Raw genomic sequence first — 26,404 nt, forward strand, 5'->3', positions numbered from 1 at the left:
CATTTTGATTGGGTCATTCATCCTGGACTTTCTCTGTTTGTGTGTGTGCGCCTGTCCACTCGGAGCCTCACGTTCACTCATCGATGACAAAACTCAGTGCCATTCATACCCAAGTGGAGCAAAGTACAGCATTATCAGGCACAGGAAGTTTAACCCGTGCTTTAGTATGACAGCATGCATTCAAACTCCAAGGGTGCTCATTCACACCAGAATCACTAAGACTAGGACGGATACAGGGTGTTGCTCCGAAACTGACCCCAAAAGCCTGGATCAGATTACCTAAGGTAAGCATAGCAGCAGCAGTTAGGAGGTATTCCACACCTGGTACACCGACAGCTCTTATTTGTAGGTTTGCAGTTAATTAAAAACATTTTCAAAGTATCGTCAAAGTGAAGCGGCATGACTGAAAAGATCAGAATACGACTATGCTTTCTTTCTCTCTCGCCCACTTTCACTCCCAACATGTTGGTTTGTTACGAAGCTTTTATTTTAGTAACTTAGCATGTTGTCCTAAACTCAGTTAAATAATATTTCACTCCGGCTCTTTGGCAGCTCCACACGTAACTTGTGTTTGTGAAGAGAAAAAAAAAAGTAAAATAAAAATATTTTATTTATTTACATTTTACTTTTAAGTGAGTAAGCAGTTTACATCAAACATGAGGAATTAGCAAATTAGGATTTCAGCTTATTATTTTAAAACTATGTTTGGATCAGTATCAGATACCAGTATCAGAGGATCCCTTGTCAAGACAACAAGACAACAGGTTTAGATGCATGAGAGCACCTTATGGGAAAAGCCAATAGTAAGTTCAGGTGGATAAGCAACAGTATTTGGGGTAACTGGACAAAAAAAGTTCCATAATAATAATCAGAACACGGGTTAAAGGCTCTCATCTGAGGCTGAATCCTTTCAGTGCAAACAGGTGAGAGCTGCAGGAGCAGGGCCGTCCATTTTTTTAAACTTTTGTGTTTTACTTCTTTATATTTCTTCTTACTGCAGATTCTGAACTTGTTCACATGTTCACACTACAAATAAAATGTGACAGCAAACGCGTTCTAGTGTGAACCCTCAAAGCGGCCCGCATGCGCAAAAGAAGACGTCACACACAACGCGCTCAGCTTAGATCCAGACCAGACAGTATGGTTTGACTGATGGCCCTTAATATAAAGACTTGTTTCTGACTTAACGTTTCCCAATTTTGCTTTAAGGTATAAAGTTATTTTGTTATTTACAAATGGCCTAATAATTATCCTTATTGCTGTTTTAGAGAGGAGCGGTGCTTCAAAGGATAGTTGCAGATTTCTGTCAGAATCTGCAGATTATACAGTACAAATAAAATGTTCACGTTTCTCCAACGTTGTCTTCCCAACAGTTTTACTGGATCGCCAGGAAGCTTTCGCGATGTCTTCTCGAGCGCTTCTCTGGCGCTGATAACTTTCTTGTCTCAGTGACGTAAAAGATGGATTTAATGCGACATGACCATTCAAACAGCAGTCGCTTTCTAAAACATCAGATATGTATCAGATTCAGTACCACATACAAAAGTGACCCAGGTCAGATGTGAAAATATCGAATTTGTGCTGTTCGTACTGTCACACCATGATCGGATATGGGTCGCAAAGTTTAAAAAAGTCAGATTTGATGCGCTTTTGCTTGCAGTGTGAACGTAGCCTAAGAGTCAGGGGCCCACTTGGGTGTACAAAGCCAAAGGAAGGATTGCTTTGTCACTGCATTCAACATTCAATAAACACACAGACACACATAAATGCTGAGTCAAAGAAGTCATGCTCTCTTGCTTTTGTTGAGTCATGGCAGCTGAAATGAATGTTTGTTTTAGAGCTCAAAATAAGCTCTCTGTGAAATTATTAGTGAGAATTGCCCAAGACAGAAAAGGCGATTTTGTAGAGGACAGAGGATTTGTCCAAAAATATTTCACTTCCTTTTACTGCTAAAGCCAGGGGCCAAGGAAAAAGGGATTTTCTTTTCTTTTTTCAAAGATTTATCAAATGTCTTGCAACACCAAATGGAAACGGCCAACCCAACAGAACCTCTGAGCGATATTTGACATGTGAGTTTAAAATGGCACACGAGATCTAGTAGACAAACAACCACCACTGAGATCAAACAGATAAGGAAGCATACCAGCAGAGTGTGAGGAATGCAAACTAAAGCTTTGTTGTTGCTATTTTGGAATAAGATTTTGACCCTATTAACAATGCTCTGGCCTTGTTTTTTCATCCACAGGGTGTCCTTTGTTAGTGGGCCAAGCGCCACACTGAGACGGCATGAAGAGCATCAGACCTTTCCCTCCACCAACAGGATGAGCAAACAAGCAGACCTGCAGAGCTCTTGGATTTTCAATTACAAGCACACAGATATACAAGAATCAGACTGAAACGTTTAACAAAGAACATTCACATCACACACTTGCATAGTGCACTCATGCATGCAGCCCATGTTTCACACACTCTAGTTCAAAAGGCCTGCATTATATAATCACAAACACACCCACACAATCCGAACTGAGGCTTAAACCTATTAAACCTACATCCTTTGAGGTAGGCCCACTTAAATATCACATTTCAAATATCAAAGTACAAAAGCTTGGGTGGTGAAAAAAAAGAAAGGGAAAAAAAAAAAAAAAAAACACAAACAAAAAACACAAGGCTCATGTGCCCGTGCTGGTTTGACCGAGATGGTGGGTGTGGAGAAGGAACCTCTCTCTCTCTTCCATATGACAAAGCGATCCTGGGTCAGGTTACCCTGCAGGGAACAGAAGGACCAAGAGCTTGGGTTACAGCGAGGCCAGGCCCGCCCAGGGAGAGAGTGTTGACAACTGAGTAAGTCGTATACACTCAAGACACGGGCAAGTGAAACCTGCTCCACAAAACTGCTTCACAGCCACAGAGCAAAGTTCTTTTTAAAAATATACACCATCCATCCATCCATCCATCTTCTTCCGTGTATTCAGGACCGGGTTGTGGGGGCAGCAGCCTAAGCAGAGAAGCCCAGACCTCCCTCTCCCCAGCCACCTCCTCCAGCTTGTCCAGGGGAACACCAGGGCGTTCCCAGGCCAGCCGAGAGATATCATTTCTCCAGCGTGTCCTGGGTCTGCCCTGGGGCCTCCTCCCGGTGAAGATATACACAGGACTGATCATTTACGTCATGAAAAAAAAATTATAATAATAACAAGAGACAAATATGTCACACAAGCAGACAACATCTGCAATTCCTGCACAATGACGACTCAAACTGAATACACAACAACAGCATGAGATGTTGTTGATTAACAAAAATGTGCCTTCTGTTTGAAAAACACACTTGAAGTCATTCATTATAATAAATGATAATACATATGTTAAAGCACCTGTCCAGAGAATAAAAGTACTGAAAATGTAATAATGAGTTATTATATCAGTTAAAATATTGATGATTCAGTCCTGGGACAGATTGTTAAAATATAATAATTTCAAACTATGTATTTACAGTGTAACAACAGATGCAAACACAAAAGCCAGTTTTAAACCTACATGCAATACTGTGTTATGGGCCAGCCACAGTTAAAAGCAGTAGTCAGTGTTGCCATGAATCCGTGCGCAGTGTTTCTGCACTGCCACATTAGCATGGTCACAGACTGAAGTGGTTCTAGGAGGACAAGCTGTGTGGTAGCTAGAGCATCTCTCCTCCATCTGTGGGATTTCACACAGTTTTTCTTATGCACAATTATACACACTCGCACTGTTTTTTTTTTAACCAAAGATCTGCATTGCCCAGCCAGCCCTAGGCATATGAATAAAAATTAACACCTACATAGTTAATAACACACAAATGAAAACACCACCCAGGGTCTTAGCATCCCTGACGGCCAGCTCCTCACACAGCTCCTAAATCGCACCTCATGTCACTGGCATGGATGCATAATCATGTTTATGCACACAAGACAACATGAAAGAAGTAGAAATCAAATCAGTGCAACGAACTGTGGAATATATTGGCAGGAACTGCAACAAAGAAGTTAAAAACCATGCAGTGGTCCGTAATCACATTTCTCATTTACCTCCTACCAGACTGAAACGATTTAAGATTTAAGTGTGTTAAAAAGTGTTCCTTTTTTAAAAGTGCATGGGGAGCGACAGTGTAGTCAGGCACTAGCCGTGAGTTTCCTTTGGATTTACCTTTATATAAATTGAATAGAACAATGCTACAAGTAATCATCTTGCCTTTCATCCTTTCAAATGCATGGTGCAGTTTTTGTTTGTTTTTTAACTTTTGGTGATGCAGAGATTTAACTGGGCCTTTTTTTGATAAATTAAAAGTCTTTTAAGCCCCAAAGTAATTGAGAAAGGATGGGTTATGTTACCTCCAATAAAATATGAGATGAAAAAGAAAACAAAATATATAAAAATTCTGCACATCCTTGTCGTTAGTGCATGTACAGTACACAGACAAAATGGTCAACACAAGCACAACAACACAAGAGTGCAAGGCCAATTGATTGCTGCCCACTATTACCCACCTCCTGTGGATGCTGATGAAGACTATGATGGGGTCTTTAGTCCTGCTTTGTGGTTTGTATAGTCCATTGTAGCTGCTGCTGTGTTCAATTCATGGCTAAATCCAAGTTGATCTAAGACTGCTTGCAGTGCCTAATGACTACATGGTCTACGCATGTCTATTCCAGCATTCTCTAAATCACTGTCCTAGTCTGAACTGTGAAGTTCACCCACAGAGCCCGCTTCAGCTTGTAGAAGTCTAGTGTTCGTGGCTCCAGGGCTGGGAATGGGACAGCATGGGACGATGCTGGATCCGGATGGGGAGGGCTCCCTTGGTATGGCAGCTGTGCCTGCCAGCCGTGGTTCATCCCTCAACCCGTTTTCTCCAAGTAAGCCTTCTGATAGGATGGGATGGGACACAGGAAGAGACCCTCTATTTGCCCACCCAGGGCCTGGAGCCTACTAGGAGCAGACAGAGGGGGCATTGAGGGGCTCACTAAGATGGTGACACAGGAAGGGAGGGTGGGAAGTTTGAAAAGAGATGCCAACTGAGTGGAGTCACGCTGCCGTCAGAGCCCTCATGACCCAACATCACTGAGAATGACGGAGGCAAGGGTGGGGGAGAGAAGTGGGGAAAGAGCATAAAGTGGGGGGAAATCTGCAAATGTTACAGTCCTATTTAATTCCACAAAGAGAGAAATGGTGAAAGGCAAATTAGCTGTATCTTCTAGCATCAATCACAACAGAGGGTAGGCCTACCCTAGATTTTATTTATTGTGCAGCGCCTACCTAAACACGTAATCTCAAGATGACAGAAAGAGAGCTACGTGATTTACCTAGAGGAAGCTATAATCGGAATTCGTTAGATGGGTCTGTGGAGGGACCAGGACTCCTCCTCTCAACCTGTATCTCCATGCTGGTCTTTTGAGAGCATATATGAAACCAGCCTGCACCTGCAGACCTCTGATGGTGGAGGCTGCAGCCTACGACAAACTGTAGCTTTTGCTTTATTCATCTGTTTTTGTTTTTTCAGAAATGTCAGTCTTTTATTTTGTAGTATGTTAACCCAACACAGGCAGTTTGAGCTTGTTGATGTGGAAAGTGAAACAACTTGAAGGAGTCTGGAAACATTCCCACTGCACTGGAAGCCAATTAGACAAACTATGCCTTTTAGGCATTGATTGGTATCAATACTGACACTACCCCCTGTTTCAGCTTGTTGGCATTTGCTTGTGTAACATTTCAGTATCTTACTTCTATGCCAACACATGAAATAAGCTAGTTGGGGAAAGTATTGCTAGTTACCAAGTTATGCTAAAGTCCATAACAGAGGAAGAAATGACTGAACCAAAATGATACCACAGTGTGTTGATTAAAGACTAAGCTCCCAAATGCAGTATGATTTAAATAAATACACACTTCTGAGCTATGTGCTTTTCCATGCTGCTGCTGCCAAACTTGACTAAATGCTGAAATAGTACTCAGAGTACAAGAATTTGATGTAATTTATTACTCTGAATTTGTGAAACTGGCTGCTAGTGAAGCACCCTGCCAACAACACTCAAGCTCCAGCAACTCCAGCTTTACTACGCTTAAAAGGCTAATTGCGCTTCATGGTTTAGATAGCTTAATGTAGCTTTAAAGGCCTTTAAGTGCCCTAATTGCTAATGCAAATGTACTCTCATCACAGGCTGTTAAGCTGCATACTTAAACTCCTCCATATGCCTAATGGTAAATGACAGAGAGGAAGGCCTATGTGAATCTACAGTTGCACATGGGCAGTCGGGATGTTACATAACGTCGTTTGTTCAGGACACAGTAAGGTGTGCCGTCTCACTAATAAATCTGTTGGACAACATGTGAAGAGTTATTTCTGCTTCAGGGAGAGTTTGTCAGTGTTTAATGTGTGCCGATCAGTGGTAATGCAAGCACAAGTCGTGACTATGCATATTAAATGCAGTGTACCAAAGTCAATTGTCAGGAGGCCAAAAGGACACTTACAATAACTGATTACAACACTATGCTGAAGGGCTGCACCCTCTGACTGAAACAAATAAGCAGTGCTTTTATTACCACTACTTTAGTGAGAGCAGCCAAACGCTCAAATCAGAGGAAAAAAGACCAAAACATACCTTACTACTACTACTGCTGGTGAACTTAATGGTTCCAAAGTTGTGAACCTGAGGGCATGTAAATCTGGATTGCCAGCAGAAAAATAAACTTGAATATATGTGGTGTCAAAAGACAAATAAAATACCAGAAACTGAAAGTACCAGCGCAAAAAGCAATCCAAGTAAAGGTAATGTTAATCCTCAGGATTGGTAACATTACTAAAGTCAAGCAACAGACCAAAGACAAGTTTCAGTCCAAATGACTCATAACGTACCTAAGCCTCAAACTGCTGATTTATTAAAATAAATAAATAAATAAATAAAACAGTGTTGCAAAGACTCAGCGAAACAGCCAAAGACAGAACACAGGGAAAGAGCAGTTAACATTTCATTAACTTGCTGTGAATTAAACAAACTCCTAAAACTACAAATTGAAAGACGTCGACCCCAAACATCAGAAACTTTGGGTCAGAGCATTAGCAGCTCTCCAACTAGTAATATTAAAGTTCAACTGCCAACTAGTCAAAAGAAGAAAAAAAAGAAAAAGTGCTGCATTTGCACACAATCAAAACATCTGCACAGACAGCATGCAAACAAATCCCATTCACTTTCCTGTTTTGAAGGAAAAGGGGGGCTGCTGGAGAATACTCTAGTTTTAAATAAATTATGACTGTGAGAATTCAGGAAATGTGCTGTGCTGAAAAACAGCACAAATGTTAGTAAGCATTAATATGTCATCCTAAGAACAGTTATTATAAGACGCTGCCTTTAAATTTAATCTCTAACACAGTTCGCAGTAAAGTGTCTTCCAGGGTGGCTACTTACTGTGTTTACTTTAGGTCAGACTCAATAGACAAGTGGCGGGGAAAAAAGGTGATGTTAAAAATCATGTGTTTTGCATAAATTCTTGATCCCCCCCCCCCCCCCCCAATCTCTGAATCACAGGCAGAGAATGTCAAGTAAAGACTCACAGAGTCACAACGGCGACATTTACAGGAAACACCAGAAATATCCTTTAACCTTAATATCACAATGCAAAGCTGAACCTTTCAGTCCTGGCGTGAGGCTGTTTTGTCATCGTCATGATCCAAACCACATTGGAGAACAAGGGACACGGTAAAATAAACAAGAAAAAAAAAGTGGCACATGCAATCTGAAAGTCAGCTTCCTGGTTGTTCTGTGCACAAACCGTGCCACATTTGTATTCAGCTATATCCTGGTCTTTTTTTTTGGCCCTCTGTCAATTTTAAGCCTCAGCCTCAAACATGTAACCATAGCTGAGCCGTGCTGTGTCAGGATTTCACACATGACCTTTGCTGTAAAAAGAAAACTCAGTACCTCACTAACCTACAGTCAAGTAAACAAGTAAACGTAGTTTCTATCGTTATACCGAACTCCCGTCTTGAGCTATTGAGTCATCACCTGTGCATTTTTCACTTCTACCTATAGATCTGTGATTAGCTGAACCCTTTGCACTAAGCGTTAGCTTTAGCTTAGCTCTGGGTGCACAGTTAACACCAAGCAGCATGCGACTGGCTGAGCCATCTGTCCCATCTGAGTGGGCTGCGGGTAAATGACCTGCACCCCAGCTGCACTGACTCATCTCGTCTAAGACAGCTTCTCTGTTTGTTCAGAAAAAGAAGAAGAAGAAAAAAACCACAGTGTGAGGTTTAGAGCTGAAGGAGAGACGGGGCACGGGATACGCACGAGGTGAAGCTGAGGGAGAAAGAGAGAAGGTCAAGATTTTGGTGATAATATGAAGAAAAAACAAAACAAAACAAACAAAAAAAAAGTAAATGATTCTCTTTTATCTGCCAAAAATCACCACCAGACTCAATTTTTATGACCACATAGAAAACACATCTCTTATTGGTTATTTCATATAATATAAAAAAAAATAAAAATCCTTGTATTAGCCTCACACTCACACGATAAATCTTTCCACAGCAGGAAATTAAATGTACTGCAGTAACCAGTGTGTCTGTATTGATTTGTGTACTTTTCAGAGTTGTCTCATTCTAAGGGTGCCTGGAGGGAGGTGAGGAAAAAAAAATTAGATGTATTAGATGCTCTAATCTTACTTGGTGTTCATGAGGAAAATTATACATGAAATTCAATCCTTAGTGCTGTAAAAGAGGATATGTCGATCTAATCAAATTCTAGCTTCAACCCAAACAATTAAAGCCGCTCCTGTGTAAACACTTAAGCATGTCGCGTATCTGAACGAGTATTTCTTCCACTGTTGATATGCATAACTAATATGGAAATTCTTGTGATTAAGTGGAGTCAGAGAAAGGTCACACTACAGCAACCCCAAAACAGTAACACTGTTTCCTCTGTGCTGCCAAATGCTGGCCAGTTTTATTTTAATAGTTATCAATTTTCAAATCGAGTTTGGGGGGGGGGGGGGGGAACTGAAGGAGCGAATTTCACAGAGTCCCTGTGACATTTTCAGCTATTTGGGTTAAATGCTTGATTATTATGAAATTGCGATCGCTGACGCAGAAAGGCAAACAAACTACTACAAAACATTTCCATGACACTGCGATCTTACTGAAATGCGGTAAACAAATGCGCAAATTTTTAGAGACCACACTGCTTCCCTGAGTCTCGCTATCACGTCCTTTATACTTTGCTGAACAAAGGCTGTTTTAAGAGAAGAGTGTCAAGAGCGTCAGAGATTTTGGCACTCACGGCCTTGGTGACGAGGTCTGCAAAAGGAGTAGGAGGGGAGGGACAAAAGCTTCTCTATGCTTGGTGCTGCAACTTGTATAAATCAGTCTTTGTTGGTGAGACATGACTGAGATTCTTGCTAAACAGCTATTTTTACATCCCTGAGCACTGCAGAGGGCAGCTAACGTACCAGTAAGAGTGCATGGCCTTTGGCTAAGTGAGGCCGTTCAGCCAACGTCATCTGCCCCTCCGCCTGCTGGAAAGAGAGGGGACCTCCTGGAAAGCTGTGCAAGACCGAGGTCCACGGTCAGTGAGCGGTTGCTAATAGCCAGCTAACGTTATGACCAGTGTCGGACTTCCAGGTAAACACTGGTGATTACGCTGGTGAATCATGGTCATGCAAGCTGGAGTATTGTTAGACCAATCTAATGCAATGACCCAAAGTGAACAGCTGGCACAGCAGATGGCCAGTGCAACAGCGAGTCCTCCATAAGCATAAAAACCATACAAAAAAAGACAATTTCCTACACAAAGAGCAGAAAGAGCTAGTACATAGGTGTTTTCTTCTAATATTACTGACACGCAAAGGCGCCTCTTTAATTCTTTTCAGCCATCAAATAAGTAGCATTGCCAACTTTATCAAGATTTTTGCTTAACATTCATTTCACTCAAACATGACACCTGTTAGCAGATAGCAAAGAGACAGTGGAGAGTAGAAAAGTTAGGATTAGGAAAAGTTTGGATTCTAAAGAAGACTTTCTTTGTGTCTCACGGCTGCTTCACTAAGATTTTAAAAAAACATTCTTAGCTTTAATGTTGAGCTTCTAACAAAGGATCTACCAATACATCTTTGCCTCGGTCTTAATATTTAATCTTAATTGATGAAAAATCTGCTGCCATTTCAGTTAAACCTGACAGAGCACAAGCGCCGAATGACAGGACATTAAGTTTGGACGGAAATTCTGATTAAATCAGCATTCAAGTTGGATCTTGGTGAATTACAGATGATGAGATTTTCTCTAAATGTCTTCTTGAGAAATTGTTTTTAAAGACAGCCCAAAGAAGGATGTAATTAATGTTTTAAAACCAGCTCTTTCTTTGTATTTCATTCTAATTTATACAGACTGCATGCGTAAAAGAAGGCACGAAGAAAGCTCTTCTTCCTTCATGACTTCAATTTCATACATGGATCCATAAAATGAGCAGGGATTGTTAATGCGCATTACAAATAAGCTTTGATGAACTAATGAAAACTCATTTTCCTGCAGCACTGCTATATGAAGGAAAAAGATGATTTTCAGGTATTCCAGTTACGCTGTATGGCAAACCTTCTAGCCCAAATATCATCATCAAGACTGAAGAAAAAAAAAAGATTTTAAAAAATACAGAATTCCAGAGCTTGAAGTACAGATTGTCCATGACTGGCTAAAAATAGTGCCCCTACCTTGGAAGCTGCACATCTGTAGTACAAAAGTTTCTTAGCAGTATTCTGCAGTATTTCTTGATGGTGAAGCATGTGTGGCGCTGTTTTTGTTGTTGTTTGCGCCTTTTGCCTTTATCATGTGGTGCAGTGTGTGTGAGGGTCTGCAGTTTGTAACCTCTCCCTCCTCCGACTTCCTTTTCAGTGTAATCAGGTTGTCCCAGACCTTCATAGTTGCCACTTCTAAATCAGTGGGGGTGGGACCAGGAGAGCTGCAGTAAGCGCTACGCGTACAGAAATATGGAAGTACCACAACGTATTCCACTTGATATTCAAATAAATAAATAAATCTCGGTGTAACTATTTTTACTTTTACAGTTTATCGTTATTCAGCTGCAACACACTGCATATGTTCAGTGTCTGCATGAAACCCTTTAAGTGATAATTAGGACAAAATATCAATAATTATCCAACAGGGACGTCAATATCAACATTGTAAATTTGATTATATACACAAATATTAAGAAAGAAATATGTAAAGTGACTCCATGGTTCGCTGTTTAACGCGTTCACCGTCCATGTGGAAGATTCCCAGCCCAAGACTGGGAGGACACACAAGCCCTGCCTCTGTGGTCACACGGCAGCGCAGTCGCAGTGCCGATTGCAAACCGGGATAAATAGAAAGATTGCTGTCAGGAAGAGCATCCGGTGTAAAATCTGTGCCCAATCAACCCATTGTCACAACCCGTTGGGAAAAAAGGGAGCACTCGAAGGATATCTTTTAGATCTACTTGAATATTTAATTAAAAAATAAAGACACTTGATGGTGACAGTTATGAAAAAAATATTGTAGTAGCTGCAGCTCTTCTGAGCAGCGCACAAAGCACGATTTCCTCCTGAAAAGTTGTTCGACACGGTGCTGCTGGAGAGTTCCATCTACCTGCAATCACCACACTGTGTGCCTTAAAGTCAAAGTATAATGCTGTATTTGAATGTTTATTTATATATATATATATATATTATTTTTTTACGTTTCAAAACGTGATTTATAGCCAGTTTTAACGGCACATTTACCCAGACTATCCGCCTGTGTGATGATGGATATTCAGGATCATTTTTTCCTAACCAGGATCTTGCTTAAATAAATATATGAAAATATGTTTTCCAATGATTCATGTTGTTTTTTGGGATAGATTTCACACATAAAGCTCTTCCCCCAGGTTACAGCAGTGAAATATTAATTTCTTAATTTCCATTCCTAATTAAATGTCTATCCGTAACTCATAATTCTACGGACGTTGCAGTCTTTGCATTTTTTTTTCTGCGGCAGAATCTGAAGACTGCATCCTCTTCCCTGGATCTGAGCCTCCCCCCTTCTTTCACGTGGAGACTTTATGATTTGGTTTCCCATCTGCACTCTCAATAAAAAGAGGTCAGAGATGCCACAGTGTGCATAGCTTTCTGTACTCGCCTCCTTCACAAAACCACTACCGCAGTAGAAGGCAGACCCCAAATGCTTCTCCCAGTGCTGCCAACATACCTTGTTGGTGACTGGAGGTCAAGAGACAACAAGGGGTGATGTCTCACTCCAATGTGTTTTCTATGTGGAACAGGCTGCGTGTAATTATATTAAGATGAATGATAATTAAAGCAACTTAAAAAAAATAGTAAAAGCATCCTTGGTAGCTAGGCAACAGTAGGAAAATGAATATAGAGTTATTACAAGCATTACCTTACTGTAGATATCAGACGGTGAGAGAGGTTTGCTCATGCTTAGCTGTGGTTTTTGTGCTTTAAAATGACATAGCTCTAAGCAGTGCAACAACAGTGAGAGTGTACATGAGTAGCTTAACAGATTAAGAGTCACCTGTTAAACAACTGTGACTGATCCAAAGGGTTACAGCCAAGTTACGCAGGTTACGCGAAGTGCAACGGCACAGTGCATTAGCGATGTATGCGAGCAATACATTAGATGGATAAAAGCTGTCACTCTCATTAGACTGCACCAGAAACACTAGTTTGTTAAAATAATAACAATTAATATATTTTGTGATGGGATGAGCAGGGACGAGAGCCGGCTGAGATTTTTGGTAAAATTGATCTGAGCATCTGTTTAGCCAGTTTTTCTTTATTTGATTGGACTGATCGCTCTTTGGTAAAGTGGATATGTAATGTTAATTAGCCGTGTGCTGCTGATACTCCTGCTTCCGTAGTCATATGGAGCTAATGTCTGTGAGCGTAAAAGCTGGTTGTAAAGCATGCTAGTCTGACCCAATTTTAATCCGGTGTGAACTGAAAATACACGAGAAGAGTCGAGTTTATGTTTTTCTTTAAATGACAAAAGTTGTTTTAGCCTCACCATATTTTATATATTTTCATTTAAGTGCATTCAGTTAAGCCAACAGCCCGAAACAGGTTGATATTTAATTTACTTCCAAGAAGCAAGCTGCCATGACAGAAAGGAAGACGCTGGAGAGTGTTTAGCATTTTCACTGGAAAAATGATTAACTAGTGATTGAAGTTATCATGTATTTAACTAGTCATTTTAGGTATTACAATCAGGAGAGATTAAATTGTCCAAATAAATTATATCATAAGAAATGCACAATTCAATGACCTGCAGTGCTGAGAGGCCAAAGACGGGAGAGGAAATTAACAAAGAGAAATAGAAAACAGAGCTAAAGATAGGACCACCCAGGCAAACAAACCGAAGTAACTACAATACCAGCTTATGTGTGTGTCCCACTGAACCTTTAAATGTTCATCTTAGAAACACCCACAAAAAAAAAAAAAAAATCCCAACTGGTTCTTAACTTCTCAATTATGAACCGTTACCACAGCATAGCCATGCTCCCATCTCAGAGTCAACCTCTTCATTTCTCTCTTCTCCAAGAGAAAACAAGAACCATCACATCGTTCCTTTGTATGCAACTACCCCATCTTCCCACACAGGTCAAAAAACACAACAGTGAGAATCCCAAGTCTCAATTCTTTCAGAAGAGCCAAAGTTCAAGACCAACAATTCACAAGAAAACAGACATTTTCACTTTTAATTGACTGCAAATGACTAACCTTGCATTAAAGTTCTCTGTGTTATTTATTTATTTTTAAATCCTGTGTTCATTTTCAGACATTTTTTAATATATTTCAGCAAAGTTTTATGACGAACAGCAGACACAAAACTGGATGGGTATAAAGCAGTAATATTGATGAATTTTGTGCTTGCTCATTCTGTGGCTGCACATAGCTCTGTACAGACAACAATGATATTTTTACTGCAATATGAGCCTATACCACGGACTCATCAGAAAATGTTGCCCGAAATGCAGGGAATCAGAAACGTCATCCGAGTCACGAATGTCGTGCCAAAAAATTCAACATTACTCAACAAAGCCCATTCAAAATTTCCTGTTATTTCTTCATTTGGTGGGGATAGGCCCGAAACATAAAACAATAACCTATCTAAGTAGCATATCTATTAAAGTCAAAAGATACAGGGCCTATATTAAACAATGTAGATTAATTTTTATTTTTTTTTTTAACTGTGCAGGTCTTGCATAGCTGGTATATTTTAGTTTTTCTAAATGTAAACAACAATGAATGAATGATCTGCAATATTCAAATATCAATATGGAGATTATTAAAGATGTTATCATGCTATATATTTCACATGGTAAGACTAATGGTTGACTAATTTTCATGGCTTTCTGAGATTTATAAAGCTTTATAAGTTGAGCACATGAGATTTCACACTAGAACAGGCTGGAGACATGTAATTATTCTGAAGCCCAATATTTCAATATAAGAATGTCCTTAAGAAACTGTTTTAAAATGCTTAATTACAAATGATAATATCTCATTGTTGCACAACCAAATATCAAGTTAATGGGGATCTGTGCAGAAACTTGTGCAGCAGCTACAGCCAGCCTGGGTAGAGGCTGTTAAGACCAAACAAACATGGCAACATGGCAGTTGTTTTATGCAACTGGGCATATATGATGGAGCTACCACTTGTGCATTCCAACTTTGCCAGAAATAAACCGGTGAACAGACATCTGCTGTGTACAGTAAAAACAGAACGTGCGCTCTTCAGCAGTGCGCTGACCCATTAGGAACATCTACTGCAGGATCAAAACATGCCAGTTCGCTTCCTTCCCCATCAACACAATCAGTCATTCCCTCCCTCGATCCACCATCCTTCGGTCACTTTGCTTTCATGTGCAGCTGTGAAATTCTCACCCAGCCAGGCGCCATCTGACCCCAGCCCCAACAATCTACGGTAGCGGTCCAAAGAACACAGACCCCGGTAGTCATACTGCTATCTTTGCAAATAGCGCACACAAAGATGAAAGACCATCTGAAGGGCAAACAGGTGTTCTTCATTTATGGGCTTTCACAGGTGACCTAATAGTAGGATAACACCATGATTCTTCAAACTCTATTACCTCAAAAACTACTACAACTTAAAGCAAAGACCACAACCACCTAGCCATAACTTCAAATACACAGTAGGACAATCTGAAACAACTAAAAGGTGGTAATTTTTTTAAAGTGTGGCGTGACCTTGAACTTCGAGGGTGAAGAAAAAAAAAAAAAGATCTACAATTGAAACGGTAATGCTTACCCAGGTTTGCAACAGCAGGCAGTTTGTTCTCTGAAGCTTTGTTGAGGATGTGCCCTAAACCAACTGCGTGACCTTCGTCTCGTGTCCATACAGCCCAGGACCACAGTATCCCTGTTACTTCTTTGGCTTGGATAGGCAGCTGTGCATTTGCTGTCGTTTCTGCACTAACTCTTCCTCGCAGGGCGGAGACAGGAACTCTCAGCCAAGCAATCATCCCATATCATTCATTAGAGTGTGCTCCGACAGCAGGAGGGAAAGACCGAGAGAGAGAAAGTGAGAGGGAGAAGGTGGGGGAGATGAAACAGATGAGAGCGCGAGGAGGAGAAGAACCGATAAGCAGCTCTGAAGAGTAGCTGAGAGAATGGTGGGTCACCCCGGCCTCACTTTCAGACAGGCTCAGACTTAAACCGTACTCACAAGGTAAAGCATTAACTCCAGTGGAGCGGGTTTAAATATTAACACAGTCTCACATCCCAGTATGACTCAAGGAACACAGAAGTGTCAGTAGTTTCCTATAATGTAGGAAACTACATATACATAGATATACTTTTTTTTTTCTCATCGTACCTAAACCAAATACCTCTTGCTAGGTTTTCCAGGAAGCACGAGTCTTTGTGAAACAGCAAAAAGGAGAGAAAAAACACACACAAAGCAAAATAACATCCCTTTGTGGAAGTTTCCACTTTGTAAGCGCTTTTTATCTTCCTGGTCATCTGTTCCCAACACACAAGCCGGGCAAAAAGATTTCCTGTTTTGCCTTCTTTTGTCACCGTGGCTGTGTTTGGGGGCTGTTTTGTCGGGTGCTAACTTTAGAACCTCGGCTAAAAATTTACCTGTTACCGCAACAAGTAATGTGTCGGCTTCTCCATTAAAACTACGTGGCCCAAATGATGCAATTTGACAGTGATGACTGTCTTCTTTGGAAGCTAATGACTCACTGAGGGGATTCCTGTGCACGTTGTGCTATAAATGCTATTAACGTCTATGCAGCGGGTAGAGGAAGCAGAGACGGTAACACATCTGCACTGTGAAAACTTTATAAGAGAATTCAAGGATTTGCTCACGTTGCACAGCCAGTGTTACCTGATACCAATGTGTGGGTGAGAGATTGTATTTAGTATACATATAGTATTACTCTAGTTGTTAAACAAAACAACCAAAATGTCCTTGTGTGCAGCCAGAACCAAAGCACAAACAAGGAAAAACATAAGTGTTTAATAACCATTTTAGAGTTAAAGACATGGCAGGTGAATTGTATGGCACCATGGTCATGGATTTTTACTTCCCAATAAACGGTGCTTGCCATTTCAGGTGGCTTTAAAGTGTCTCTAATGCATTCAATACTGCTCTTAAAGACAGTTTCTTCTCACACAAGAGCTGTCACAGCACTCGCTGGAAGTTGCTGCAGTCAATGATGGTCATTTCCTTTTGCATAGGCAAAGCTCATGCTTATGTTTAAAGAATTTCCAACACAATTGTGGCCATTTTGAACACCTGGCCCTGTCTGTGATAAACAAAACAAAAAAAAGAAAATGCCTTGTGTTCATTTGGGAGCACTTTTTTGTGATACTCATTCATAACTTTTCAACAAGGCACTTGAGGTTGTTCATTTACACTCAGTTGTTTACATATGGTTTATTTAAAGATTAATTGTGCTGTAACAACACATTTTTGTGTACAAGTGTAGCCATCAGTGATAGTCACAATCATTTGGTCCAAATACACAACCATAAAGTGGGATTTAGGCTACCTAAGAGTCGTCAAAACTTCCACCCACTTCCTGTCTTCTATATTTCCTGCATACTTTGCCTCAAGTACAAATTTCAATTTAAATGTCTGATAAATACTTGACTCTATTTCTGACCTACTGCAGAGGGTTACAAAGCTACCGCTGTTTGTTAAATAAGCAAAGCAGCAAATCTACAATGACACAAAACAGAATCCTGAATGAGAAGCTGGCTGGTTACTAAAGAGCAATTAATATATCTTTACCTGGTTCTGACGAGTCCAAGCTTAGCTCAGATAAAAAAGAAAAAACGGTGCAAGAGAAGCAAGGTAACCAAGCCGCTGACCAGCCACTGTTGTCGAGTGAGTCTGGTCACTTTCCTGCCTACCCTACTGACTTCCCTCCCCTCCTCTCACTCTGTCAAGTCTCCAACACCCTGCTCCAATAACCCCTGACCCACAGGAAGTAGACACAATGGACTGAAAATAACACACCACCTCCCCTGGCAACAACTGCCCACCGCAAACCCCCCACTGCACACCATTTCTACACTGCAGAACACCTACAACAGGCTGGCTCAAGATAGGTGGGTAGAACCAAAAATATCAGCCACTACTCAACAAGCTGTGCCCACACGCCACAAAGTGCACCATCCCACTTTGCATTCCAAGCATGACTACTACTTTTTTTTTCTTTTTTTTTTATTCACTCCTGCAGTACAAAGAGAGACATCAATGATATTATATATTAATATCGTGGATATTCTGGTATATTTATACATCAAGTCTTCAGTTTCACACTACAGCAGGTTGTGCTGCAGACTCATGATGATCCCACTGCACCCCCACTGCACAGTGAGATGAATGACCTCTCCACAGTCAGGACTAAAAAGCATCTGTGAGTGCCTGTGTGGGTGTATGTGTGTAAATGTTAGGCTTATTTGTTATGTTAATAATGCTTGCCCTCAAATGAAGTATACACCAATGAACCCCCGGCAAGATATCTATAAAAAATAAAGATATTTATATTACTATTTAAAAAATGGTATAAAAAAAGAAAAGCTGGGTAACAGACACTGGGTTACTCCACTGCATGTGTGCATCTAACCCAGTTCTTATCCATGTAGCAGTCTAATCCAATCAGTCCAATGAAAATTATTCCAAATCAGATTTAGTGGCCAGTGAGAGGTTGCCTTAGACGTGATCTAATTAGTCGCTCCCTTGGAAGAGTCTGTCCACTAGGAAATGGCTTGAGATGCTGAACGCAGAGATAAGGAAATGGAGTCTGATATGTAATTCTGTGTGGCTAGTGGTGTTGCTTTCAAAAAAGTGGTACCAGGTTACAGAAGAAGGAAAAACATTTTTTTTAAAAAGCTCGGTGTTATAAAGATCAGAGTTACAAGTTAATGACTCTGCTGCAAAAGATAATTCACTAAGCTGCCTTTCACAGATCTGAAGCGCACCTTGTTGATTCTTATTTTCATTAACGTGTTTGGTGTCCTGTTCTTAGAGCTGATGAGCATGCCCGGGCTTGTTTCTCAGCCAAGGTAAAGACACACCTCCTTTATTCACCAGTCCCCTGAAACTGGTACACACCTCTGCTCTCTGTTGTCACATTCAGATGATACTACTTTACTTTCAGCTGAAAGCAAATTTGTATGTTGTAAACACATACCTGAGAGGTTGTGTGCTGCATCAGTGGCTGTGTGCTTCCCACACACTGGTTCGCCTTTACCAAAGAATGTGTGGAATTTCTTGTACACACTACAAGCGGCAAAGACAACAATGCCAACAATTTTTCAAACTAAATTATTACACAAAACATTGTGGCTTTTTTTTTTTTTAAGCGTTTACATGTTTGCTGACTTATTCTCACTTATGGGACACTTATCTACAAATTAAACCTTTTATACAAAAGGTTTAACTTCCTAAAACGTATAGTCTATATATAAAGATCTTGCTCTGTAATGTGGAACGGGGGAAAAAAAATCCATGCAATTGTGCATTTCAAGGTTTTATGGCCATCTAATGCATGCTGTAGCGAGAAAGCCAGAGTTTGAGCCACCACTTAAACCGCAATTATGCATTAACTCCTTTGTAAGAGCTGTCTCCATTAAAAACAAAGTGGTGTCCCATACCCTTTAATAAACAATTTACCATTCACCTCAATAGTCCTGACCACAGACTGCCTCTTTTTTTATATGAAAAAATATAAAAAATTGCAGGACAATGAGGATTTATTCATAAACTATAACATTTTTGCTGCTTCTGATGATGGTTACAAAAAGATGCCCAATTTATCAGGAGACTATCCTAGCTGTCACTCAGACAAGAGGCAGGATCCACCCTGTTAGTCCTGTGTTAGACTTGGCTGTGTTAGACGCAAAAGGGTAGACAACCATTCCAATTCACATCTACACCTCGAGACAACTTAGAATCAGCAGTTAACCTAACAAACATGTCTTTGGACTGTGGGAATCCAAAGCACAGACAGAACGTGGAAGCTCCACGCAAAAACGCACTTTTTTGCTGTGAGGCGACAGGATGACCCTCCTACAAATTCATATGTTTAATGCAACTCTATAAGATTACACAGTATTTAAAAAGTACAATCAGAGTAAGCTACACTTTAAGATATACTAGTGACAATCATGGTCACATCGCATGTGAAGGAAGAATAATCAGGGGAGTGTATTGGATGCATAAGCAGAACTGATAGCCGCCTATTACCGGCTCCACAACCTTCACTTCAGGGACGAGGAGAATAAAAAACAGCACATAGAAAATGCAGTCATCCTAACAATTATGAACACATCTCCGAAGTGTAATTAAAAGTGCATGAAAAGATTGACTCCAGAGCTGGCAAGGTCACAAATCTGACCGACTGGACTATAAAAATCAGAACAACGATGCTGCATATTTTGATCCTCGGGGAACATGACTGTTTACAGCTTATGGTGAAGATTCTCCAACAAGGCCTGACTCCACGAGATCAAGATTCATGAGACTGACAAGAACGTGGTCATAGATCGAGGAAAACTTGTGTCTGAGAGCGGATATAAGGATGTCCAGCTGAGTAAAGTGACTGAAGTGCCATTTTCATTTATTTCCATTTATTTATCTCAACTGTTTGCCGACAGCTGTCAACAGTTTCTGATTAGTAAGACTAACTTATGAAGTATCCTGAGACATTCCCACTTCCACAATATAGCTAAGATTTCACAGAAATTCCAAATTTTCCGTGTTGTAAAATATTTATTCATGTAAAGATAATTCTAATTTAGACCAGTGATCTCAAGCATTTTTTTTTTTTTTTTGGGGGGGGGGGGGGGGGGTAAAACTTGAATTTTAATGACACAGTGGTTCATCTGATTCATCACAATCATCACCATTCACAGGTTACTAAATTGTGTGAAGTACATAAAGAAAATTAAGTTGTCAGAACTAGAGATGGCACGATACCACTTTTTTATGTCCGATACCGATATCATAAATTTGGATATCTGCCGATACCGATATGAATCCGATATAGTGTGTTTTAATCAACAAAACTGTTTTTTTAAATATCTTGCTGCATTTTGTATAAGTTCATACTCAAGTTTAAAACAACAACTACACTAAAGCTATTCTGTTATACCTGTATGCAAAAAAAATATTTCATAGTTCAGCAATACTGATCAATCTAATAAACTTAAACCTACACCATCCTCCCTATTCTGGTATTTTAAAGAGTACTTAGCATAAATATTAAGCAACCTAACTAATAGGGTTCCAACTCCCAGCAACAACAAAAATAAAAAAATAAAAAAATAGGGAACCACCCCTCACGCTCCACCTCATGATGCTTAAATAGATTCAACATCTTTCTTCAACAAAATTGCAGACTGCACAGATGGTACCTTCCCAAAGGAAAAAGTACTATAGCTTACTAGGGTATATATATTAGACTTAATAGTTACTAAATACAGTAATTGACTTCTATTCATTTTACATCAAATTAAAACTTTGGGTGTAAGATTTGGATAATTATTTATTAAAAGCTAGACATTTTAAATGAGAATAAGAAAGAAAAGTATGTCTTTGTGTCCCCTTTTCCCTGTTAATGCCCTATCGGCCCCCCTGGCTAAACTTTGCTAGATCCGCCCCTGCACAGTTACCAGCGTCAGCTACAGTACGTAGAAAAAGATCCTGGTGTAGAAAGTAATATTAAATACATTCTAACAACAGCTGATCAAGCTTAAACGTGCTGCTGTTGTTCAGCCGCTGGTTTCCTCTTTCTGGTGCAAAGTGGGCCAAAAACAAACAAGAGAGACGGACTCGCGACAGAAAAGCCGATCAGCTGATCATTAAGCAGTTTCATGATTGAAGTAGCAGCAAGAAGAGGCAGTCGCTCCATATATCGTTTGGTAAGCTTAACGCAGGAATGCTTTACAAACATTCAGAGATGGACTTACACACTTGCTTTACTTCTCTCGGGATAACTTTGTCGGAGATGAAATGCCGGGTTGCTAGCGAAGCTCCACATGCTATCCAGACCACCGATAGGTCCCGCATGCCACAGCCGCTCTATCACGTGATGCATACTGCTCCGACGTGCTAACGTTCTGAGGTGAGTTACGGCGTGTTGCAAGTTTTGTGAGGTGCTTTCGTGATATTTAATGGATCGGATTACATTTTTTATTTTTCTCCGATATCCGATCCAGTAATTTAGGTCAGTATCGGACCAATCCGATACGTAATATCGGATCGGTCCATCTCTAGTCAGAACTGGTTGGCTCTATTGTACAAAGTAATGAGAATTAAATTGAAGGAGGCTCACGCGTTTACAACACAGAAGGAGTCCAAACATGGATGAAATAATTGCCAAAAAAAAAAAAAAAAAAAAAAGAGTCGCCAATTCTGGATTTCTTTGGCTTTAAACTGGATGAAAGAGGTAAACCTAAGGATGTAACCAAAGCGGTGTGGTGCCTGTGCAGACCTATAGTGCGAGCAAAGGAGTCAAACACAACTAACTTGCATGAGCATTTGATCACAGATAAAAGAGGCTGCTGTTAAAACAGTGCTATTATTTTTTTTTTTATGTTGACTGCTTCTATTAGCTCCATCATTATTAGCAAGCGTACTCATGGGCAAATAAACAAATAAATCGCCCTTGTAAAAACAATCCCTAATAGTCAGGACAAAATAATCTTGTTTTACTAAAATCTCCAATGCTCCAAGAGGAGTAGTGATTTTGTGACTTGTGGTCAGACGGACAGATGCCTCTACATTGCATAAGCTCATCAGCTCATCCAGCTGAATGAGCTGAAGCTTCAGTCACACAAACCTAGAGACAGGGTGCCGACCACCTGGTAACGACCAGTTGTTGGGGGAAAAACGTGTATTCCCTGACCAGTTGGCGATCACTCAAGGCTGCTTTCTGTCACTAGGTGAAACTGGACACAATTTTTTGGTTTTTTTTTTTTTTTTTAAAACAACAACAACAACAACAACAACAAAAAAACACAGGTAGAAACAGAGGCTTCAGCCTTACTGCTTGTTACCTGATAAGGTTCAGTGGCTAGCTTAGCGTTAGCATGCTGTCTGTGCAGGTACTTGCAAAGAGCTGAAGTTGTGTTACCAGCACGATGCAGCCATTTCTGTCCTGGATGCAGTTTGCACTTTACCATCACGCTCTTGTCCTTTTGTGCAATGCAAATAAAAATTATGTCCGTATCCACACTGTAAACGTGCCTACTAATTTCCTCCTCCAACAACTGAAATCAGCTGATTGTAGCGCAAGTACAAGAACTGATAAGCGGGACAGACAGGCAAGCAGACAAACAATTCCAAGGAATTCAACTAAGAACCGGTTATTTTAGAGAACCTGTTCTTATCCTTAGCTGCACCACCGTACAATTGCTTTGGTTGTGCGTTTGCATGGAAGACACCAACTTGTGTGCAAACAGTCACTAACCAACCACTAAGCCACACTGAAACTTGAGACACAAACTGGAAACAGAACGTTTGCCTTCAAAGTAAAAGTTGTACCTTAATATTAAAACCAACATCTTTCAAAAGATGCAGCTTTTTCTTTGAGAGCAAATGGTCTCCTTTTTAAGTATGCGTCCCACTATTCACAGTTTGACGATGGTTTAGTGAGTAGCTGTCGAGTGTCCACAGTCTTCCACGCAAACTACAGGGTGATCATAGCATCAGCTGCAGATTAAAGTAATTGCACGGAGGTTTTCAGTGCAGCGCCCTAAATCTCAAACAATTGCACTCATTGACAGCAAGCAACCTCAAGCAGTCACTTGCCAGCTATTTGGGGAATACACAGGGGGATGTCACTGACTAGTCTCTAGGACTGTGAGACTCATGGTTTTGGTAGTTTATTTCAATCTCCAGCAACCACTCACAACCAGTGGGGAAATACTAATTACTTCTTAGAGAAGAAAAAAGTTCTTAATGCAAAATTGTAGTCTTTCTTAAATAGTCCAACTGGGCAACTGTGGCTCAGGTGGTAGAGTGGGGTCATTTGATAAGTGTAAGGTTGGTGGATCGATCCCCGACTCCTCCAGTCCACATGCAGAAGTATCATTGGGAAAGGCTAAACCCATAGTTGTCCCTAATGCATTTTTATAAACTAATTGTAAAATAAAAAAATAAAGGCTGTATACAAACAATGCAAAGTCAAAAATTCAAGATACATGTATCACCTACATATGCCATTGTGAAATTCAAAATGAAAATGGAGGCGCATTTGAAATGCATTCACCAAATCATTAAAAGACATCTTCACTATTACTTTAATATCCTTCTCACTTTCTTGTAATTCATACTATTGCTTCTCTGCCATGGTAAACGACCATCAACATTGGCTTGTGGTAGAAAGGGCAAAATCCAGGTTAGCAATCAATGCCTATTACCGACTGAGCAAGAAAACAGCTCAGGACATGAGAAAGACAGACTGTGCATCTATTGCACTTTAGGCCAGGTTTTTGTTATTATTTTAAACATTATCAGAGCTTTTCAAACTAATTTCTTTCCCACTCTGCACGCCGACACACCACAGAAATGTTCTTCACAATCATGCCTGAAAATGACAAAATAACCTCCAATCATTTTCATGATTGCCAAATAAATTGATGAATTGTTCCTCTAATAAAGGTTATGGTTGCTGAGTCACTAACAGATACCAAATACAACTGAAATATAACCAATCAGAATGGTAGCTGAAAATTATTCCCAGACTCAGTGTTGAAATAACCTTGCTCATACAGGGAGGGTGGTTTGTGAATGCAGGCAGCATTCTCGGCCATGAGAACTAAAGCTGTAGCACAGATAACATCTGCTTCTCACTTCAGGACACATTACTCCCTAAAACACAAGTTTATCATATTCCTGCCATATCTCCTTGGCATGTTGGCTTTCAGTTTTTCACTTTTTCCTCCCAGATAAGCAGAAAGTCAAAAGTATGCACACTTTGCCACTCCACAGCCTTGACACTTTAAGATGGTTACCCATTACATTCATCATTTTTGATTACCTGCACATTCATTCAAGGAATTTGCATTTGCACTGTTACATTTTTATAAAGCTTTAATGTACATAAAAACCAGCTTCTTGTTTAAGTGAAAATAAATGGAAGGTTGTCTTTTTGCGCTAGTAATGTTGTGGAGTTGTATTTTGTCTCGCATCAATTATATCATCAGTTATATCGTTATCGCAAATTTTCAAATATATATCGTGATAAATATTTTTGGCCATATCACCCTGCTCTAGTCACATGCACTTGTCAAAGCCGCATGGTTAGAATTCAACACATTCTTTTGGCATAGCAGACTGTTCACATGAGCATACCGTTTCTTAACCGCTGACGAGACGGGCTCAAACAATTCAGCTTTCAGCCCCCGAAAATAAACAATGCAGTGCAAGCAAACGGGAATCTGACAGAAACAGCAAAATAAGGAACACAGATGTTTCGTTTTTATCATCCTTTAAAACTAATAGAAACTAAAACTGTGCTTGTTTCACACAGGACTTAAAAGCTCAAAATTCAACATAAAAGGTTACCTTAAACTTCAAATACACTGTTTAAAATAGAAATGCAACACCAAATCAAGTTTTATGGATTTAAACACTTTCATTTTCGCTCACCTCAAACGCTTACAAGCATTAGTTGCTTATATTCAAAGGAAAACAACTTATCTTATACACCAACCTTGAATATCAAATGTGACTGGGTTATCCAAATGCCATCGTTTTAGAGTGGAGGCAAAAACGTCAAGGTATTCCACAAGTTTGTTTTAAAAAAAAAAAAGTAAAAGGAAGAGAAGTGTGCCCAGGAAACTTTACACACAGCTAAACAAGAAAGGTAGGACCTCCAGACTCTCAGCTTCCAATCAGGCTACGAGTGAATCGTCTACAAGAGCAGGAGTTTTTCTGTCTCTCTCAGCGCGCATGTGTGTGTGTAGGTGTGTTTGTGTGTGTGTACATGACTACAGGTTTAACAACGTCCTTTGGCTGGAGGCCAGGGCAAAGATACTAGGTAGTACCATCATAACTAACGCAATTATGGACAGTAGAAGAAACAGCAGCAGTAGTAAATACCAAAGAGACCCTTTTTTTGATGTTTTGGTTTCTTATTAAATACGATGTTTAAGACCAAATGAAGAACGAGACTATTAGTTGATAAGATTCACTGTAAGAGCGGCCTGTGAGTCACAGTAAGTTAGGAAATTACACAGGTCAGTAGGAATATTTCGCATCTAGTCTCAAAGCTGACTTGTCAACACCCACATGTCTAACTCAGCCTGTCTAAAGAGTGGGACAAACATGCACACAAATTGGTGCTCGCAGAGCGAGGGAAGAGGGGCAAAGAAAAAAAAAAGTACCATGACAGCAGCGGGCTATATTAAGGGGCTGCAGACACAGCGGCTAGGGTCAGATCACACAGCACTGCATAACTCGAGTGCCAGCTGTGTATGTGTGTGCAACAGGTGAAGCGTTAAATGGGAACAGATACAGTCACACATACTTCTACCTTCCAAAGCAACCCTCAAACCATCCAACATATTCAAGTATTAAATTCATCCATGGGCTCAATTCAGGAAGAGCAATACAGAGTATACTGCAAGCCCAGCGGTGCCTAAGTTCACCATCCAGGGGGACTTTGTATTGGGCATATTTTTTAAGCTAAATACAATTATTATACAAATAAAACAGCTCAAAATTGGTTGTTATGACTTGATACCGTTTTATCTTCTTCTCCATCCTCCTACTTACACAGGCTGCGGTAGACTAAATCATTCATTGTTGAATGTGAACAAGGTTAACCATGATTTTTGTGCTCTCACTCTCACTGCTGTAGCCTAC

The 26,404-nt window shown here is 40.2% G+C and overlaps 1 protein-coding gene across 6 annotated transcripts in view; it reads right to left on the reverse strand.

The window, feature by feature from the left end:
• The window catches only part of gab1 (GRB2-associated binding protein 1), a 63,050-nt gene that overhangs the window by 25,789 nt on the left and 10,857 nt on the right, over positions 1–26,404 (reverse strand). The window contains exon 1 of one of the 6 annotated variants that reach the window (XM_080881158.1): positions 25,251–25,395. The exons of 3 other annotated variants lie outside the window; for them this stretch is intronic. The gene's annotated coding sequence lies outside the window, so the exon portion shown is untranslated. Of the gene's footprint in view, positions 1–15,322; positions 15,560–17,314; positions 17,469–25,250; positions 25,396–26,404 lie in introns of those variants that run through there. 2 more of the 6 variants (XM_080881156.1, XM_080881157.1) reach the window with 2 other exon arrangements.

Source organism: Rhamphochromis sp. 'chilingali' (genome assembly GCF_963969265.1).
Source record: "Rhamphochromis sp. 'chilingali' genome assembly, chromosome: 4".
Classification (NCBI taxonomy): domain Eukaryota; kingdom Metazoa; phylum Chordata; class Actinopteri; order Cichliformes; family Cichlidae; genus Rhamphochromis; species Rhamphochromis sp. 'chilingali'.